This window comes from Peromyscus californicus, unplaced genomic scaffold (genome assembly GCF_007827085.1).
Source record: "Peromyscus californicus insignis strain IS unplaced genomic scaffold, ASM782708v3 Scaffold_23__1_contigs__length_62951481, whole genome shotgun sequence".
Lineage (NCBI taxonomy): Eukaryota > Metazoa > Chordata > Mammalia > Rodentia > Cricetidae > Peromyscus > Peromyscus californicus.
The window spans coordinates 38109954-38131232 of NW_026294534.1; the positions used below are offsets into that span (position 1 = coordinate 38109954).

Genomic DNA, 21279 nt, shown 5'->3' on the forward strand with positions numbered 1-21279 from the left:
ACACATCGAAAAAAGTCACAACCCAAGATCACGTTCTTGACGTAGTATTTTGAATTAATCATTTAAAAACTAGATGCTATATTCCCTTTACTTCTCTTTGGTAAGGTTTATATTTACAAAGACATATAAACAGGGTGAAAATCACCCAGGCTTTACATTCTTTACAAAAATAAAGGAAGTGAGATGCACGGGAGAACCTTCCACTCACTCCTTACGGCTTTTCATTTCCTGGGGGTGGATAATCAAGTCGCTTCAATGACATGCCTGTGGCCTGACTTCAGAGAAAGCTGGGCAACAGGCAGAGCTCACCACCCTCTGCAGCCACCGAGAAAGCCATCCCTTGTCACCGAGGTGGTTTGATTCTGTGCATACATTTAAAGCCTTACATATTTTTTTATGAACAGTTTGCAAGGTAAATACAACAAGGTGGCAAGACAACGAACAGCCCAGTCCAAGAGCGAGCTCGCACGCTTCCCACTTGTGATAGGGTTAACCCGATCATCCAATGCAGCTCCCCCCACCCCCACTAGCTAGGGACACCACCAACGGAGCTGCTGCCCTAACCATCATCGGGCACCAGTTTATTATCGATAAACATGATAAAACATGCTCAAACCACCCGACCAAACCCTGGAGAGAATCCGAGTCACTGTGTCACAGAGAGCCAGGGTCAGAGCTTAGGGGTTTGGCTCTTGTGTCTCTGCCATCAACATCCCCGTGTAATTGTTTCACAAACCACCCATCGGCAGTCCTCTGCCATCTGTAGATACAGCTTCCCTTTGCAGATTGGAGTTTCAGCGGTCACAGCATTATTCAGTAGACCGTTCTGAGCCAGTCAGATATTCTGTTCAATTAACGAAAGACCCCATAAGCTAAGCACCAGGATAGAAACTGGCCGATCTCAAGGAATTAAAAAGGAGCTAAACCTACTGGTGAGGCGAAGCTGATGCTTCCTGCAGCCCGTCATGGCTATCATAAACACTAATGACACAAAAGACTTTAAAAAGTAATCAACGCCAAAATAGTCTCCAGATAGGAACAAGTTTGCTTACCCCACACAAATGCACTTTAATATATCATTTATCCACCAAGAGATACTGTCACTGCTGCCAGAAATCAGTGGAATGTTGTCTCTATGCAGAATGAATAACATGGAGGGTTATCTCTCTCTCTCTCTCTTTTCTTTTAGAATACGCTTGAGATCCTACATGCCACGTCCACACGTGTTATCTATAACACACACATGCACATATAAAAGAACGAATAAAGGCAGCTGTAAAACTTCCTCACGTGTTACAGTCAGTAATTAACGCAAGAGAAATGAAAGCACTCTGGACTGCAGTCTTTTGGAGGCAGGAGCTCATAATCCCCAAAGATTCAGAAGCATTACCTCATTGCAGCCTTGAGACAAGCTGAGCATTCACTCTAGGTCTTACCCAGCATCCACCGGTTCACACAAAGACAACAGAGGCGTGACCAATCACATTGTGGCTAGCAGGCGCTGCTTCAGAGCCCTCTCCCAATATTACCCATTGACATGCTCGCTGGCAGCCTGCTGAACTTGTCGTCATGGCAACACATCCCAGCTGCTCACCGAGGCTTGTTATATTACTTTTCCTTTTCACCACTCACTTAGCTAATTAAAATTTTAGAACTGTGTTTTGCATGTTGGGTGCAAATTGAAACAATGCAGCGTCCTTTCTTCTCTTTTATTCTCGCCAGCCACCCCCCCCTCCCCTCTTTTTTTCTTCAATGGAGCTTTAAAAAATGCTGGGAAAAGCTTTCTGAAGGACACTCCCATGAAGTCCCAATATAACCAATCAATGGAGAGACTGCATGTAGCTGTGGCCAGATGGAATTTGTCGCTAAACCTAATCTGCAGCAAAGCAAAACCAAACCATGAACATCGCTAATGACATTCTTCCTGTCGTGAAATCTGTAAGCCAATTTGGCATAGATTATTTTATGTTGCAAGATTTTCGAATTGTTCTTGGTCGAAATGTTCTTTTAAATGTTGTTATTTAACATGATTCTGATTTAGAGCAGCTTTACCCAGAATTCCACGACGCAAGCAGAGTAAATAAATAAATAAATAAATAAATCAGCACAGAGAGGATCCAGTTTTTAAAAAAAAAAAAAAAAAAAAAAAAACCTGTCAATATGGCAAGTGCTTAGAGAGGTTCTGGCAAAAATCACCATACTGGCAACCTGCCACATGGTTTCCATTTGACCACCAAACTCTACCACGGCTGCAGCCCTTCAGCTGAAAAAGCCACGGATGGAAAATGCCAGCTTTTGTTTACCAAAGCATAGAGAAATAAATCCAGCATTCCAAACTGCTTCAAGGATGATGGCGCCTCCCATGGATCGTCTTTCCGAAAATCCCCTCTGTGCCCTTACACAAACCTTTGTCACTGGGGATGATACCAAAGGCATCTATCTTTGAAGGCAAACATCTTAAGTTTGAAGGTATCCGGGTCTGTCGCTCACACAATTAAAGGAGTAGAAAGAAAATTGTCATTTGAAACCAGGAACGGGGTAGATTAGCAGTGATAACAACCATCGAAGTTTAGAGGGTGTGAATGTTAGAGCTGATGAGGAAAGTCCACTCTAACCTGAACCAAAGGAGGAAAGCGGAATAGCAAAAACAGGCTGAGAACAGTGGCTGAGATTCTCTTTCCTCCATGGTTGGGCTACTCCTTTCCTCAGAATGAAATAATACACAACAGCCAGATGTGTAGCCCCGGGTAACACAAAACAAGTATCTAATGAGACAGGGTGGCTGTGCTCTTAGCAGCCCTGCACACATCCCTGAATGCTCAGGTCTACTTCCGAGAACCAATGCAAGAAGCCCCGCCCACTGGGACAGTCAAGACCTGTCAGGAACACAGAACAGGAATCTATCTACGTTTGTCCCTGAAGGAGTATGGGAGGAATGCAGGTTGGGAGATCAAGGTAGAGGTGGAGCCATCTTGGTTATCGAAGGTGAAGGCTGTTTTCTTCCTTCTGGGCTTTGCATTTCCGTATCTAACAGAAGGAACGTGTAGGATGAGCTCTCAGTTAAACACGGTAGAGTGCAAACAGTACTTCCCAACTCCCACTAGAGTGACAGTTCGAGGGATTTGAAAAGGAGAAGAATACGAAGGGGGAAATGAAAGCATGTGAAGCCGTCACATAATTTTGGAAGTTGGAAAGCAGATGGATGAGAGGTGAAGAGAACTTTAAATACACACAAGTGGAGACACCAACCACGGATGGTGGTGTGGGTGTCATGCTTCTGAAATAATTTCGTGTGTATGGTGAAGCGGAGAGAGTTAGTAAACACCTTGTGGGAAAAGGAAGACACAAATGCAGCCTGGGGAGGAGAGACCTACAGACCCCAGATTTATCTATCTATCCTAGGAACATATGTGCCTAAGCTCACAGCTGTTACCAGTTCTGGCCACTGAAAAGCCCCCACGAGTAAAAGGACCCCAGTCCCAGTGAACCCACAGCACTCACCATCTAGAGCTCTAAAGCAGCCCGACCGTAAGAAACCAGGTGTTCACTGAGAAATAGCTGATTCTCACATCTAATAGGTCAGAGGTATGAAAAGAAAGTAAATGAACCTGGGACTTTATGTACCAAACCCCGAGGCAAGGCAAAAAAGAAAAGAAAATCTGGCAGGACCAGTCTGAAGAGGGTTTCTATGGCTGACGCTGTTGAACAGGAGCACAATTCCCACTAAAGACTCAGCCTATTGAAATGAAAAGAACCCATAACTCCACTATGATGTAAAAATAAACAAGACGCCATGGACCGTGCCGAAATGGACAGCACATTAAAACATAAACAAGCACCAGCTCCCAACTTTGGATGGAAGTCTGCCATTAAAACCTCCCACGGTGTCGCCAGCCCGTAATGAGTGACCCCGAGCAGAGACTGCTGGTGAACGCACGGTCAACGCAGAAGGTTGAAGACTGCCGGAGAACAAGCCACTTTACAGTCTCGGAACATCCCCAGATCCCATGTTATACCAAAGACAGCGGGGAATGGGGAAAGCAGGCCACAGCGACATCATCAAATGACCAAACTTAGTAAGCACCAGGGAAACAAAGAGCCGCCTAAGCCTTCCCCAGCTGCGGACCAAAAACAATGTGGCACAGTGTTTGCAGTATTCTGATTTTTAAAAATGTTTACTCTAAGCCCCGCCATGAAATAACCATACAGCTTCAAACTGAGGGGGCGTTCTATGAAACCACTGGGATGTTATGACCCAAAGGTCAGAACCACGAAAGATAAAAAGTAAACGGAAATTTAAATTTAAAGACTACCAGTGCCGGGTGGTGGTGGCTCATGCCTTTAATCCCAGCACCCAGGGCGGCAGAGGCAGGTGGATCTCTGTGAGTTCAAGGCCAGCCTGGTCTACAGAGCGAGTTCCAAGACAGTCAGAATTACACAGAAAAACCCTATTAAAAAAAAAAAAACCACTACCAGCATGCAACTGAATACAACATGGAACCCTCATAACATAGTATTTCTTAGCTAGAGGATATGATTGGGATAACAGGAAATTTTAAATATGGACGTCATAGTGGGTAATGGTATTAGAACAATATTTACTTTCTGACTTTGGTTTTCATAGTTTCACTACGTAAAATAATGTCCTTGCTCTCAAGAACTGTGCCACCGAAACATGGGTGGGTTATTATGAAGTGGGCACTCACGTGGGACAGACATTAGACTTGACCAAGAGACAGAGCCCACCAATATGGCCCCTTGTCAACAGAAAATCTAGGCAAGGTGTGTACCGGGTACTCACTTGAGTTACAAGAAATAAAACACCCAAGGGAGGAGAGGATGCTAGGAAACCTCTAGAATTTAGGTTTCTTAAGAAGTAAGGTGTGAGCTGGGACTGAGAACCAGATCATTGTTGCAAAAAACTCATGTGCGTGTGTGTGAATGTGTGTGTGTGTGTGTGTGTGTGTGTGTGTGTGTGTGTGTGTGTGTGTGTGTGTGTGTGTGTCTCACATGTGCCGTGTGTTGCACGTGAATGTGCAGGTGCGGGCATCCACATCCTCACATGAGGAGGCCAGAGCAAGGCACCCGGTATCTTCCTCTGTCGTTCTTTGTCTTACTGTCTCGAGTCAGGGTTTCTTACTGAACCCACAGCTCACTGTTTTAGCTAGACCGGCCAGCCAGCTCTGGATTCACCAGCTCCACCTCTCAACGCTGGAGTTAGAGGCATGTGAGGCTTTTTATGTAGGCGTTGGAGATGTAGATTCAAGTCCTCATGCTTGTAGAGCAAATGCTCTTACCTACTGGCCCATCTTCCTCAACCCCCTGAAAACGTCATAAAAACCCCCTGCAGGCAAAGCTCCATTTCTCCAACACAGCTACCTCCCAACCAGGCAGACGACAGAATTTTTACATTCTGGAGTGGTTACACCAGGTGAGCTGGGGATACCAAATAGAATCGAGAAGGGGAACCAGGAACTCAATGGGGTTGTATGAAACCTGAAACTACATTCAAATACCTCTCATGGAAGTCAGAGGCCTAGCTGGGCTCTTCCTTGTGGAAGAGCAGAGCAAATTTCAGTAGTTCGTTAGTGATCGTTCACCGAGAACTGCTGGCTTCGCTTCGTGCACTAGCTGCGTTACTGTGACCAACTTCTAAGTTCCAAGTGCATGGGTTTTCTTGTATGCAAAATGCTAGAGTAAAAAATGCATAGCTCAGCCGGGTGGTAGTGGCGCACGCCTTTAATCACAGCACTTGGGAGGCAGAGCCAGGCGGATCTCTGTGAGTTCGAGGCCAGCCTGGGCTACCAAGTGAGTTCCAGGAAAGGCACAAAGCTACACAGAGAAACCCTGTCTCGAAAAACAAAACAAACAAACACACACACAAAAAAAAATGCATAGCTCAAAAATAGCATATGGCCCAGGAAAAAAAAAAAAGCTCAGTTCAGATAACTATTATTCATACTCTGATTAGTGAGAGCCTGGTGTGGCCGCTGAGGTTCAACATGAAGAGGAGATAGGTTCTCTCGAATGCCCCTAGTGATGGCGAAAGATGGTCGTAAGCAGACAGCTACAATGCAAAGACGTAACAGTATAAGTGTGTTGTTAGAAGACTTGCAGGATTCCAGTCTCTCCAGCCTGTTTCACAAAAGAGTAGCATTTCCTACGTAAATTCCTCAAATGAAAGTGCTTCCAGGGACTAGAGAAACGGCTCAGCGGTTAGAAGATCTTAGTGCTCTTGCGGATGACCTAGGTTCAATTCCCAGCACCCACTCGGCTCACAACCACCTCTAATATCAGTTCCAGGAGATCTAATGCCTCTTCTGGCCTTTGTTGGCACTGTGTACACACACACACACACACACACACACACACACACACACACACACACACACGCTCGTATGCACATACACAGTGACAAAACACTCATACACATATTTTTAATTTAATTACTTCTAGAAAATACTTCTTTATAAGAAGTTTCTTGGTGAAATCAGACTGGAGACCACTCCACATTCCATCCCCTCAGAGAGTCGGCCTTCACACCAGCAGATGTGAGGGTCCTGTCCTGTTGTAGTAAGGCAGATGGGCTCCATTTATGTGACCCAGGATCTCCCCCTCGTAATTTGACCACGAGTCTCCCTTTACATTCATGAAGCCCTGTATCACACAGCTACTAACACAGGTTTCCAAGACTGTGCTTGTGGAGAGACGGATTTCGTTCCTACATTGCAGCTTTTAGAATTCTTTTCCATTTATTCTAGTCAGCCTGACAATTTTAAAAGCTTCCACATTTTGTCAATGAAAATATTATTTAATGGAAACTCAACTCTGGTGAAAGGGAACCTGACATATACTAATGAGATCTGTACACGCCTTTAAACATGATCATACTTGATTCAAAACCACTAACTTAGGAAGGAGTTTTAGGAGAAAAGTGACATCAGTAGAAAAAAGGGTTTTGTTGTTTGTTTTGTTTTGTTTTTTAAGGTAATACTTTGAATCATAGGAAACAGGTAAAACACTCGGTGTTAACGGTCTTCAGAATCTGTGTGACAATCTTTCTCCGAAGGCAGCTTTTGAACGCCATTCTTCTGTAGCGGCTGTCCTGTTTTGAAATATGCATGGTGGGTTCTGTGGCAGTCACTTGCTCCTTCTCTTGCCTTTTGAGAAAACTCATAAATGCATTCTTTCTGTCCTGGAGAGTTCTGAGGAAGAAGTGTCTGGAGCCAGCGTTGTGTATCCCAGAGAAAACCAAGCTGCTTTAACGTATGAAGACTTAAAAGGCTCTAAGAAAGCGTTGGGTGCTGAAGACAGCCACAGTCTTGCCTCTAAAGCCCTGGAGAGAGGGCTGTCTTCCTCCAAAGCGTGAATAAGGGTCTCTGAGGGGCGACAGCAGCCCGTTTCTCATCACTGGTCTCTTTCTTCTCTCTGCTCACCCCCAAATACTTGCACCTCCCTGTCCCCCAATGTTTCTCTGTGACCCCACCACTCTCCCAGAAAGAAGAGCTTCAATGTCCATGCCCTTTTCTCCTGGGGAAGCTGATACCTTTTCAATATGGTTTCCAACTGTGACCTCAGCTCCCAGCTCCAACTGGAGCTCTTCACAATCATCTCCTCCTCCTCCACCCAGGCGGCCTTGAAGAACTCTGAGCTTCATTATCAGTCTTGGACTTCCACTGGCCTCTTCTCCTGAGACACTGATGCTGCCCTGTGTGGTCTGAGGGTCCCCCAACACACCATAAGCTCCTGGGGTACAATGTTTCATGACATCTCATCTATGTACTTCACAGCGCCTGTCATTTGTCCTACTGAAACCTTTCAGGGACTTCTCATGGCACCACATCTGTTGAGGAGCTCTAACCAAGTACCCCTCTCTCTCTGCACTCCCACCCCAATGACACTGTATTCCTGTGAAGGCAGGCACCATTTCCACTTCACTCATGAGAGAGTACACACAAATAACTTCCACATTTACATCACTGCCAGGTAGGTACAGAGTAAGTCTCCGTGAACGTGTGCTGAATGAAGGGATGGATGGATGATGAATGAATGAGTGAGTGAGTGAATGAATGAATGAATGAATTGACCAAGCAGAGGTCTGAAGCGACCTGAAGAAATAAAAAACTGAACATCAGCTTCCCTGGGATACAACATAATGTAATAAGAGTGTAATGCAGTTACCACATTAATCAAATACAATAAAAATGCTGTGTGATGGTGAGGGCGTGCTTAAAATGAAAACTTTATGGCTGTGCAAAGGAAGGCTTAAACTTCAGAGGGACACTGTGAGAAGGTTCACAGAGGTGACACGGTGAGATGTGGAACACACACACTGAACAGAGCCAAGTCATGTGTGGAAGTAACCCTGCGCAATGTGGGAGACAGCCAGCCTGAGACAAGTACTCCATGAGATAATATTGTTAACAGACTCCTCTGAAAACCTACACTGGACTGGTACCAAAGTTAAGAAAGTTCAGAAATCCCCAACCCTAAAAATATTAGGACTGTCATCCTTTTTAACTGAAGATCAAACAAAAGAGTGGGTGGAAAATGATTCTGATTTTGGGTCTAAAGACTCAGAGGTACTATTGATTGGAAATTGGCTTGTGCGTCTTTCGTAACTTGGATCCCAGGTTTTGTAACTTGAGTTCCACTTTATTTTTAGTAGTGCTGGGACCAAATCCATGGCCTTGTTCCTGCTAGGCAAGTACTACCACTAAGCCCGATTCCCAGCTCTCTTGAGTTCATTTCTGAGTCCCCCTTCTCTCCCTCCACTTTGTATTTCTTCCTTTTCCTAGTTCACCTGGTCATCAGGTCTTAAGGGTGGCTGGGAATACTGCCTCAACTCCAACTCCGATGCCAGCAACTTTAGTGTCTCCATGAGAACATCTAACATTTTTTTTTTTAACAAAACCATAACACTACTGTGTAAAACTTTTTGGTTCATATGCAGCATTCAATACTGTTTCCATGATCTCCAAGAATTAGCACCTTGTTCCAGCAATGGCTCCATCCATCAGGGACAAAGAGAAGAAAAGATGTAACATGGTTACTGAGCCCAGTCCAAGTACCGGAATACCACTTCACTTCTCTCACAAGTTCCGACAGCAACCCTGTAACCCAGCTCTCAACACATCTATCTTAAGCATAAAGTATTAATAAGTCAATAACTTGCCCAGAAGTTAAGAGTCACTAAGCCATCAGCCCCAAGAGCACTGGACCCCTGCCTAGTGATTCTCCCCCAAACTGTGCTGAACTAACAGGAACATGCAGCTAAATTGGAAAATACTCCACCTGCCAATTTTGAAAGACTATGTATCGGCTGGGCATGGTGGCACATGCCTACAATCCCAGAGCTCCGGGGAAGGTGGGAGGGCGTGGCCAGGAAGCCACCCCAGGCTGTACAGTGAGACCGTGTTCCAAGTGTCAAGGCAGAACGGAGAAGAGGGAAGAAGGAAAGGAAAGCTATTTGTTAATTTAAGGGCACATAATAGATGTGTAACTTCAGAGTAATTCATCGGCTTCTCCTTTTTGAAAAGAAATGAGCCTCCGTATACCTGCCAAGCACCTCTCCCCTTAGGAACTCTTGAGTATGAGTGTGTCGGAAGGGAACCGTATTGGAACAGCCCAAGACGGTACAGAAACAAGTCCGAAGCCGACTCACTGTGCTACCCTAGGTCAAGTGCAATGATACTAGGATGTGCAAAACCGCACTGGGGCGCAGGCTGAGAGAGACCATCATGCTGTGGTTGGGAGACTATGAAAACAAAAGAGAAAGTGACAGGAAGGTCCTGGGAGGAGGAAGTGGGAAAGGCCTTCCAAGCCAGAAAAACAGAAAGCCAAATCAGAGAGTGTGTGTTGGGGGAAGGGAGGGCAGTGGCTGGGAGGGGGGGAACGGGGACGGGACAGCGTTTACTGAAACCTGAACAATAAGGCAGCTATTACTTTCTAGCCTCACAGGACACCTTACTTGCTTTTTAAGGACAGCAACAGAAGGACAGAGAAAGCAAGGCCGACAGTACAGGGCAGAGCAGAGCTCCGCCTGTAACCAAGGAGCCCATCCAGGGCAGATCTGGCGAAGAGGGTCTTAGGAGATGCGAGGGCAGGACCGCTCGCACCCAGTTATTTAACTAACAAGCCAGCCAATGCTGAAGCCAACACGCAAGGATTACTTATTATTAAAGTCTTCCTAAGAGCACAGGAAAATCCCACTTATTCTTCTTTGCTGGCGCGGTGATTACAATAGCCATCGAGAAGCGAGAGAGCTGAAGCTGAGAAAAGTCATGTCATTTGCTTAAGGTCACACGGTAAATAAAGGCTGGATTGAGAACCTGAAATCAAACCAGTCTGATGAGAAATCCCAGGATTTTCACCACTATTTTACCAGGCCGTTATGATTTTTGAAGCTGGACCCACCCCTCCCCCACAGGCTTATGTGTTCGAACACCTGGTCCCCAGTGGGGTGGAGCTGTTTCGGAAGGCTGTGGTACCTGGGGGATGAGAGCCTAGCTGATGGACCTAAGCTACTAAAGACCGACACTGAGGGTTGTAGAGTGGACCCATTTCTTCTTGGTCCTGTCTCGACCGCCTCATCTACCAAGAATAGCATTGGTCAGCTCCCACCTCCCTGGACCAACCCCACCACACCGTCCCACCACGGTGGGTTGTGAACTTATAAGCTGTGAGCCAGAGGAAGCCTCACACCCCTTGAGATGATTCTGTCAGGAGCTGTGTCAGAGCAAGGAGGAAAGAAAGTAACACAAGCACCATTTCATGGACAACTAAAGGGCCATCGGAAACTATCACAAGAGGGTTATCTTGAGTCCCGCCAACAGCACGTGTTCAGTTGTTTTAGAACAAAACTGGCTATTCCCTGGAAACAGTACTTGGTTCTCTCCAAAACCGCCAGCCCTGAGCACCCATTTCCATAGGAAATGTTTTAAATCAACCATTTAAAATACTGTAGTCCTAGGGGGGCCGTGCAGCCACATTCAGAATTGTTTTATTTGGATTTAGAACATTAAGCATTTCACGACTGGGGTTGTTTTTTTTGTTTTTGTTTTTGTTTTTTAGGAGTTTAGGAAGTCTATTCTGCAGGAGGATAAGATGACTATAATTTTTACCAAAGAAGGAGAAAATGCTGTGTCCTATCCAAACCCGCTGAGGATAAAAGCAGGCTCTGAATGGGGACACGCGACGTCTTAGTCAGAACCTAAATTACAAGTGTCCTTTGTCTCCACTAGAATGGCGTGCTTTGGTTTCAAGAATGTAAAACAACTTTGCCATATAGCATGCTAAATGGGCTTGCTTGGCGCTTGGCAACACATGTAATCCCCCCAGAAAAATGGAATCATCTTGTTTTCACAAAACTTGTTCCCCTGGAGAAGGGCTAAGAGTCTCACATACAAACGTCACTTCTGGGCATTTTTAGCACCCCAGGCAGCATAGCTAAGTTTTGCTTCTATGTGGAGGCAACCTGAAAATGATCCAGAAGATCTAAAGAACACAACGGCTTATCGCTATAAGACCAACCAAATGATAATCTTATCAAAGATCATCAATAATCAGTCAGCCCATTTCTGTATTTGCTTTCTCAGCGATGGATGATTGTAGCTTGAGTTCTTCACTCAGAATGACTGCTTGCTAGAACGAGGTCTGTCCACACCGCCTCTGTCTCCATCACCCATTCTACAATGGGGATTCTCATGTGTGTTCCATTTTTTGAAGAAAATTTACAACTATAAAAGCATTCAGGGCAAGGTAGTGGTGACGCACGTCTTTAATCCCAGCATTCGGGAGGCAGAGCCAGGCGGATCTCTGTGAGTTTGAGGCCAGCCTGGTCTAAGAGCAAGATCCAGGACAGGCACCAAAACTACACAGAGAAACCTTGTCTGGGAAAAAAAAAAAAGTATTCAGAAGTGGTCCTAGAACACACCTCCCTAGCCACCCCCCGAAACAATTGTTGAAATATTTTGATAATTTTTCATATTAGGAAATGAAAGCTTTGAGGTAAAGGCAACTGCACTCTGATTCCACAGCCAGGGTCAATCATGCTCGTGAAATTGATGTTGATCTTTCTCGTACTTTTTTAAATACCCTGACATTTGCAAAATGTGATGTACAAACAACATGTGGGCTTCTTATGTGCACAGTCCAAATGCTAAACTAATGGCATCATATCATACATCATTCTATAACTGTAGCAATCTCTTTTTGTTGATATAGTACCGAGCTCAAGGCCTGGACACGGTAGATATTAGATAAATATTTGTTAAATGAATAAAAGATAGGTTTGTAATAGGGAAGGTCCATAATTTGCTGAATAAACATATTCCTCCAAATATTCTTTATTACTTGGCATCTTGTGGTACCCAGATGCAAACAGAGAATTTAAACCCAAAGGGCATCTTCACCCATATGTTTTAAATGTGTACTCAATAAATACCTGATGAGTACTGATATATTCTTAATGTAATATTGGAATACGTTAGTCACTAGAGTTTGGAGGACTCCACTGTCAGCCAAGCTGGTAACTACGACTGTTATGAAGTCGTCTTCAAAGAAAGGTATGTACAGCTCAGTCTTCATTGTGCACAGCAGAGTCAACATATCAGCTCCACAATAATGATGAGCTGATACATAATTAGAATTATACCTGGATTTTGTATTGGCAACCAATCTGTCACACAGGCCCAGCTCCCTAGGAAGGCTCGCTTTTCTGTCCTTCATGCGTCTGCTTGGAACATTTATAAAACTGTAATTTTTTTTTAAGACTGACATGTCTGTGTTCTATGAAATGATGCATGCTTCTCAAGGATTTGGGACAACTTGGAAGCTGTAACAATGCAGTGTTCTATAGCCCATGAGTAGGGTGTGCGTGTGTGTGTGTGTGTGTGTGTGTGTGTGTGTGTGTGTGTGTGTGTGCCAAAGCACTCACCTATGCATGCACACATGGAAGCCAAAGGCTGTCATGGGGATGTCTTCCTTAACTGCTTCTCCATCTCATTTATTTTAGAAAGTATCTCTCCCCGTCCCTGTACTGTCAAATTTGTAAACAGAGTCATTATTATATATTTGTCTATAGTAATAACAATGACTGAATGATTAAATATATTTTTAGTGTAAGATCAGTGTTCTTTCCTATCTCTGTTTTCATCTGGATTAATGAATTTTAGCAAATTTGGAATTTCATGGTTTCTGCCGTTCTAAAATCTTACTATATCCTAAACCAGTGGTTCTCAACCTTCCTAATGCTGTGACCCTTTAATACAGTTTCTCATGTTGTGGTGACCCCCAACCATAAAATTTTTCTGTTGTTACTTCATAACTGTAATTTTGCTACTGTTATGAATTGTAATATAAATATCTGTGTTTTCCGACGGTGTTCAGCGATCTCTGTGAAAGGGTTGTTCAATTCCCAAAGGGTTGCAACCCACAGGCTGATAGCCACTGTTGACTATTGCCACAGCTAGAAGTCCAAGTCCCAGCAAGCAGGAGAGCTGGTAAGAGGTGCTTTCCTAGCAATACAGAGCACAAGATTTTTTTTTTCATGAGAGAAGAAGAGAAGGAGGAGGAGGAGCAGAAGCAGGAGGAGGAAGAAGACTCCTTATTTCAAACCATATAAAAAAGTCTTCGTAAGTGTGATGTGTCTCTGTTTCCGGTGAACTGGCCCTGACCTTGCCCTTCTACAGAGGTCTCTAGTCCCGGGTCACGCTGACACTGTAATTGTCCCAAATTGTAAAAACAAGTATATCATCTAATCTCCTTTGAGAATGCCTGGAAAGTCAGTTTACAAACAGAAATCATGCAACATGGAATGCATTGTTTTGAAGAGAAAGAAGAACACAACTGAAGGGAAGCCTGAGGGCCAGTGGCCTCCAGATACAAGTTATGAAAGCACAAGGAAGAGGGAGCCACATGCGTCTCAGGGAGCTGAGCTCCCAGAGAGTCAGAGCCGGGACTGATCCTATAATACCAGAAGGGACGCAGATCTGATATCAGATCTGGTTAACAGAGTGAGTGACAAGTGTTCTTCAACGGTCCAAGTATCTGTCCACCCATCTATCTATCTATCTATCTATCTTTCTTTCTTTCTTTCTTTCTTTCTTTCTTTCTTTCTTTCTTTCTTTCTTTCTTTCCATTTTTTTTCCCCTTAGGATTGTTGAAACAAAAGGCTCTGTGCACGCACATACCATTCGTGTAGAAAATAACTGTTTTGCAAACGTCTCAACTGAAAGGAAATTAACTGGTTGATCAATCAATAGTAAATTGGATTGTGCCTTTGTTGACATGTCTGTACCCAGTGTCAAAGTTTATTTAACTGCTGGCTGCTGATCTCAGGGCCGTTAACATTAAAATTACATTGATTGAACCCAAATCAAAGATCCCTCTGCTGCTTACACATTAGGTATGAAGGCTAATTACTTATCAATCCTTGAAGGTTTTTAACACTTTTGATACATTAAATACCCCTGAGGACCAGCCATATTTTTGTAATGGGTTGGGAACAGACCCTTTAACACATACAATCTAATAGCTTAAAAATAAGAATAGATTAGTAGGCACCGAGATATACCAATTGTTCTCTGTTGTCACAGAAATCTCATACTCTTCCCCTAACCAAAGAGTACAAATGAAAATTCACAATCCATTGATTTACATGTCATCCCTATGTTTTTTCTCATGGAGCTTTTTGACATAGACTATATAAACTTAATGATGTTAGTATTCCTTCTACATGCCATGTGCCAACAGCTTTCTGTGCAACAGATACTTTGTGAACACTTTAACCACATAACATAAATATGCTTAACATCTCGATGATCACTACATGCCCAGTCTCTTTAGTGTACCCATGAAACATAAATGTGGCATTCAAGAAACATCATATGGTTCCGTGTGGTGGCGCGTGCTTTTAATCCCATTACTTAGGAGGCAGAGGCAGGCAGATCTCTATGAGTTAGAGGCCAGCCTGGTCTACCATAGTGATTCTAGATTCAGCCAGAGTCACCTGGCAATACTTTAAGTCAATAAAAAAAATGCAGCAAAAAGAAAAGTAAGAAATATATCTTGTGAATGAAGGAAAGAACTGAAGAGTAAACACAGAATCTAAAGAATGAGTAAGAATTACTATTATGAATGAATGAATGAATGAATGAGCATGTATTACTCAAGATTCCACCAGCACATGGAATCCCTAATTCAATCATGCCATCAGTAAAATGACTTCAAAAATGAAAAGATAAACTAAAGTATTTCTTGGTTAACTTCTAATCCTCATCCCTCACTCAGAAGAATAAATTTGGTCTAACTATGTTTTATAAAGTGGCCAGTTAGCCATACCAGATATAACATGAGCAAGCCTTGTGTCTTCTTTTTCTCAGTCTTTGTGTCTCCCCCCGCCTCAAATGACCTGTGGTTTCTTTGACATGATATTCCTCAACAAGTATTTATTAGACAATTATATGGGAAATGTAAAAATTTTAAACACTAACATGAATAGGTTTGACAATTCAGAAAGAGCAGTGAGTTTGGAGTAAGATATAAATGAAAATATCCAGTCTAATGAAGACAAGGTTTGTTTTATTTGTTTATTTACTTTTAAGAAAAGGAGTGTTCATGACCTCTCTTGGTGTTGCATCAAAAATACCTTACAAAAGCAGCTTGAGGGAGGAGGTGTTTGCGCACAGTTTTAAGGCACAGTGCATCATGGGATGGACGTCAAGGCAGCAGGAACATGAAGCATCTGGTAACATTGTATCCACAATCAGCAAGCAGAAGGCCGTGAAGGCTGGTGCTCAACGCCCTTTCTCCTTTTCTTTCTATGGAGAGCCCCAGCCATGGACGGTGCCAGCCGCGTTTAGCTAGGTCTTCCTGCCTCAGTTAACCAGATAATCCATCACAGACATACCCAAAAGCTGGTCTCCTGGGCGATGCCAGATCCTGTCAGGTTGACAATCCGAACCATCAGGAAAAGGAAGGCAGGCTTCCAAGTGTGAGGAGGTTAATTTAGTACTGCTAAACTAGAAAGGGATACTTGGCCACTGCATGGCATCAAGGAGACAGCCAGTGAGGGTGACCTCCCAGTTTTAAACACTGAGGTGAACAGGTTTGGTAATTCGGAAAGAGCAGAGGTTTTAGAGTCCCTTTCGATGGCGACGCCTTGGTGACGCTGGCTGTTAGTGGTTGCTATGACAAACATACACAACTAACCGAGTGGGACAGAAGTAAGGATGGCCATGCCTTGTCTAATCCCAGGTCTGGGGAGTACCGCAGAAGGTGCACACATCCCCACAGGAAGTGACTGGATTTATGGAATGGTAAAACAAAATGTTTTCCAAATTGCTAAGTAAATTGATAGGACAAAAGCACGTTTTTTTAGTCATTTGGCACTCACTAATGAATAAACCAAACAATTAAATATTTCTTCTGTGAGAGCAGCAGCACCACGGGACAATTACTAAGGCAGGAAGGGTCCTCCAAATGACAGTCAAAGGAACAGAGACGGACTGTGAAAACATGACTTCAGAAACTATTGTAAATGCCTAAATCAGAGTGTTGGGGGCTGGAGAGATGGCTCAGAGGTTAAGAGCACTGGCTGCTCTTCCAGAGGTCCTGAGTTCAATTTCCAAGCAACCACATTGTAGCTCACAATCTATAATGAGAGCTGGTGCCCTCTTCTGGCATGCAGGCATACGTAAGTCTTAACCCCAGAACGCATGACTGTAGCCTTAATTCAAAAATGGCGCCTTTGAGGATAAGAGATGGCAAGATGGGAGGATTACCCCCAGGTTACCCAGCTGGGCTCCGGGTCCAGTGACAAGCTCTCTCTATGAGTCAGAAGAGAAGACACAGTAGAGGGAAATGCCACATGGTCTCTATGGCTTGGCCTAGAGCAACACGACCATAAGCCAAGGAATTCCTAGACCACAGAAGCTGAGGGGACCAGGAAGGATTCTCTCTTCAGATTCGTCCTCCAGAACTTCAAGAGAATAAAGCTCTGTGATTACAAGCCCCCTCGAGAGTCCGGGGTGCTTTGTTACCCCTGTATTATGAAACAATACCCCTTCCTTCTGCCCCAGCCATGAAGTGACTTTGTCACAAGTTGTTTCAAAGGCTGAATTGTCTGATCAACTACTGATAGCCTTTAAAAGTTCAAAATGTGAATCCCAAAGAGCTCCATCTTTTATCAGTCTTTTCAGGTGGCTCTCCTTTTTTAAAACAAGCCATTCAAGAGAAAAAGAAATACTTGTAATGACCAAGGACTCAAGGCGATTGTTTTAATAAGAGCCAATGTCCTGTAACAACTGAGGTTAAAAGTTCAAAGCTAGTACCAGGCTCTGCTGACTCCTTATGGGAGGCCTAACCTTGGTGCAGGAGGGAATTGGGGGGGGGGGGGCGGGCGTGTTGGGAGGGAAGGCTGGAGGGGCGGGAGGAGGGAAGAGGGGGATCTGTGATGGGTGTGTAAAATGAATAAAAAACTTTGTTAATAAAAAAAAGTTCAAAGCTAGAGAAAAGAAAGAAGAAAGGAGGAAGAAAGGGAGGGAGGGAGGGAGGGAGGGAGGGAGGGAGGGAGGGAGGGAGGGAGGGAGGGAGGGAGGAACGAACAAAGGAAGGAAGGAAGGAAGGAAAGAAAATGCTAGGTAGAGCACTGCCCCTGTGGGGATCAGAGAAGAACTTCCTTGAGTCAGCTTTCTCCTGCCATGGGGGTTCCAGGATCGAACCCAGCTTGCCAGGTTTAGCAGCAAGCACCTCTATCCAGTGAGCCATCTCGCCAACCCAGAAAATACATTTTAAAATAATCCTTCTGTCGTCTCCAAAATAATCATGGGTCTAAAAAAAACCAAACAAAACAAAATGATCACACAAAAGCTTTCACACTTGCAAATGCAAACTTGGAGGATAGATCCTTGGTGGGGAAAAAGCAGAAAAGGGTCCAAATATCATGAGAAGAAAAAGTACAATTCTTTAAGAAGAGTGGAGAAGAGGATGATTCAAATCTATATATTTCACAAAAAGAAATCCACAAGGCACACGCATTCGCTGAAAGCCCCTGGTTTAAAGGTGGCTTCTTGTTTCATCAACTTTAGATGAAGCCACTTTTCCAACGTGTCTCAAACTGAAATGTGAAGAAAGATAACGCTGTAAAATACAGAACTAATGATTCGAGCAAAGAAAAAGGTACCCTAATTTTTACTATAGGCAGATATAGCACCTTTGATTCCAGCACGTGAGAGGCAGAGGCAGAGCAAGCTCTTTGAGTTCAAGGCCAACCTGGTCTACACAGCAAGTTCAGGGGCGCAGGGCGTGAGAGGCAGAGGCAGAGCAAGCTCTTTGAGTTCAAGGCCAACCTGGTCTACACAGCAAGTTCAGGGGCGCAGGGCATGGTCACGTGTTCCTATAACCATCCTGCACTGAGGAGACAAGAGAATCGCTGGGGCTTACTGGTCACCAGCCTCGCTCCAGATACACTGAAAGACCTTGTCTCAAAGGAAGGATTAAGATTGATAGAGCAGGACCCTTAACATCCTCCTCTGGCATCGTGCAAATTCAAGCACAAGTCTCACACACACACACACACACACACACACACACACACACACACGCACACACACACACAGCTAAAAGCTGTGTCTAAATGAGGAACTGAAATTAAGGAAGAGACTTCTGAATTCATGTTCATTTAATGCCCAACTTCTCTAAGCTGAAGCATCACACATACTCAACGGGTTTAATGTGTGTTGAAGTTTCCTTGCACCTGACTGACTTTTAGCTCAGCCAAGGCGTGACTCCTAAGAAAGATCATCCAGTGGAATGGAAATCCGTGGTTCTGGACCGAGGCTGCTTCAGCTCTCCCTCTTAGGCATGAGCGGTGCTCAGCCTGCATAATAGCAAACGAATCTGTTAAGTGTAGGACAGTGCAGTAAGTATCTCCTCCTACCCTGTGATGTCCATTCAAATGAGCAAAACTTCATTCTCTTCTGACCACCACATTATAACTCCAAATGTCCTAAAAGTTTTTAATTCGTTATTTAAAAAAAACCTTTCAATCATTAATTAGCCTGGATACGGTGGTACAGTGGGGTGCATTGTCTAAGATGTGTAAGAGGTGACAATAGATGGTTTGTCATGAAATCAGGAGGTAAGGCAGATTGTTACACAGTACACAGCTGGCAGGCTGGTCTTCTGAGAATGCAAGCAGGCTAGCATTCCCCAGATTCCATGCATCAGCCAGGCTGTGGTGGTGCATGCCTTTAATCCCAGCACTCAGGAGGCAGAGGCAGGTAGATCTCTGTGAATTTGAGGCCAGCCTGATCTACAGAGTGAGATCCAGGACAGCCAGAGCTACACAGAAAAATCCTGTCTTGAATCCGCCCGCTCCCTCCCCCCAAAATCCTATGCATCTATAAGTATACTAAAAAAAAGTTCTTAATTTCTTAATTTCCATCATGGATCATCTGTAGACATAGCTCTGTCTACAGAATATTCATAGATAATTCATTGTTTTATCAATATTTTCCATTTGGGGCAACCTTATTCCGTACACAGAAAAGATACGATAAGGTCTTAGAATAAAGTAAAAGATGCTGTAGTCAATGAGTTTATGCTCTGCTGTGCAAGGACATTTGCAGAAATTTCTAAGAAAACTATCCAGTGACATGGCTCAATCAGAGGGTAACAAACAGAGGATCATGCAGAAGCAATTGGACTGAGGAGAATCAGGTGAGCATTCACACAGGCTGGCTTCCCAGGGACAGATGAGGGAGACGGAGTCACAGACAGTGCAAAGGAACTACAGGCAAGAAAAACATAAACAAATTAAAAAAAAAAAAAACAGCATACCAGACACACCACAGTCCCCACTCTTGGGAGGTAGAGAAAGACTCCAAGAGTTTAAAAGGCTTTATTCCAAGTCCTAGAGGTAGGGATAGGGTTGCAATGGACACTGGGCTAGAATTCAACGTTAGATTGAACTTCTTCACAGTACTAAAATCATTCATTCGTATGCCCTGTCTCTGATTCATCACGCCCACCATTTCCCCCTCCTACCTCAGTTTCCCTTCTGTCTTTTTCAGAACAGCAAGATAGATTTAGCCTTACAATTGTCTGTGGAATTCGTTACCAAGGACTACAGGGTAGTCTGAAGGGAAAGGCAACCCTAAATAAAGAGCTTGTAGTTGGTTGTATTGTCTTCTTTGGGGTCAACAGGATAGCAGGTTTTTCACTGGAAGTTGAGCCTCACTTAAAGCTGAACTAGCACCCAGCAGTTAAGGTCCCCAGTTGCTTCTGGTTGTGTTTTGATTCAGACAGACCCCTGTGACCCCTGCCATGTGACTTCCTTTTGTTGTTGTTCATTTGAGACAAGGTTCCACTAATGCAACCAGACTGACCTCGAACTCACAGAGATCCGCCTGCCTCTGCCTTCTGAGTGCATGGCCCAAGACATGGTTTCTAAGGTGGGCTTGCCATTGCTGGGCTTCCATGTTGGAAACCTGGGATGATCTGTGCTTAGAATTCCAGTTAACATATAAGCACAAAACCAGCTTGGTTTCGTCAAAGCAGAGCTGTGCAGGGCTGTGATCAGACTTGGAAATGTTTCCTCAAGAGAGAGTTTATTTCATATCTGAGTCACCAGAGACCATGGAGACAACAGGGTCGACACAAAAGCCCGGCCAGATCAGTGTGCCTGAGTAGTCATGATGCCATAGGAGGGGTTCCAACGAAGCAACCTCTGTACGTTTCCTAAGTGAGGTCCTAGTGCACATGCTGACCGTTTGCAAGCATGTGTGTATGTTGGTTATACTTCAGAATAGGTTAAAAGGTGCTGCCAAAGTGCTTCTGAAGAAGAAACGCAGCTTTTTAGAGGTTTGTTGAGGCCAAAGGGCTGAGGAAGAACCACTACACTTCTTAAATGATAAGCAGAGATGGGGGAATTGTTTTAATTAATTCTGGCACTAACTGCTGTATTACTGGATAAGTCAGTGGAAGAAAGAAAAACAAAAGACAAAGAATATAAAATATAGAAGATAATATGGATATAAAGTTTTAATACATAGATCAAGCTGATTGAACAAGGTTTTTTGTTTGGTTGGGTTTGGTTTTTGTTTTTGTTTTGTTTTGTTTTTTGGTTTTTGGTTTTCAAAACAGGGTTTCTCTATGTAAACCCGGCTGTCCTGGAACTCACTCTGCAGACCAGGCTGGCCTCGAACTCAGAGATCCACCTGCCTCTGCCTCCAGAGTGCTGGGATTAAAGGGGTGAGCCACCACTGTCCAGCTGAA

The 21279-nt window shown here is 44.1% G+C and overlaps 1 protein-coding gene across 6 annotated transcripts in view; it reads right to left on the reverse strand.

Moving 5' to 3' along the window:
• Positions 1-21279, reverse strand: part of Stox2 (storkhead box 2) — a 234588-nt gene that overhangs the window by 61399 nt on the left and 151910 nt on the right. Inside the window, exon 1 of one of the 6 annotated variants that reach the window (XM_052752260.1) lies at positions 1391-1413. The exons of 4 other annotated variants lie outside the window; for them this stretch is intronic. The gene's annotated coding sequence lies outside the window, so the exon portion shown is untranslated. Of the gene's footprint in view, positions 1-1052; positions 1173-1390; positions 1414-21279 lie in introns of those variants that run through there. One more of the 6 variants, XM_052752258.1, reaches the window with a different exon arrangement.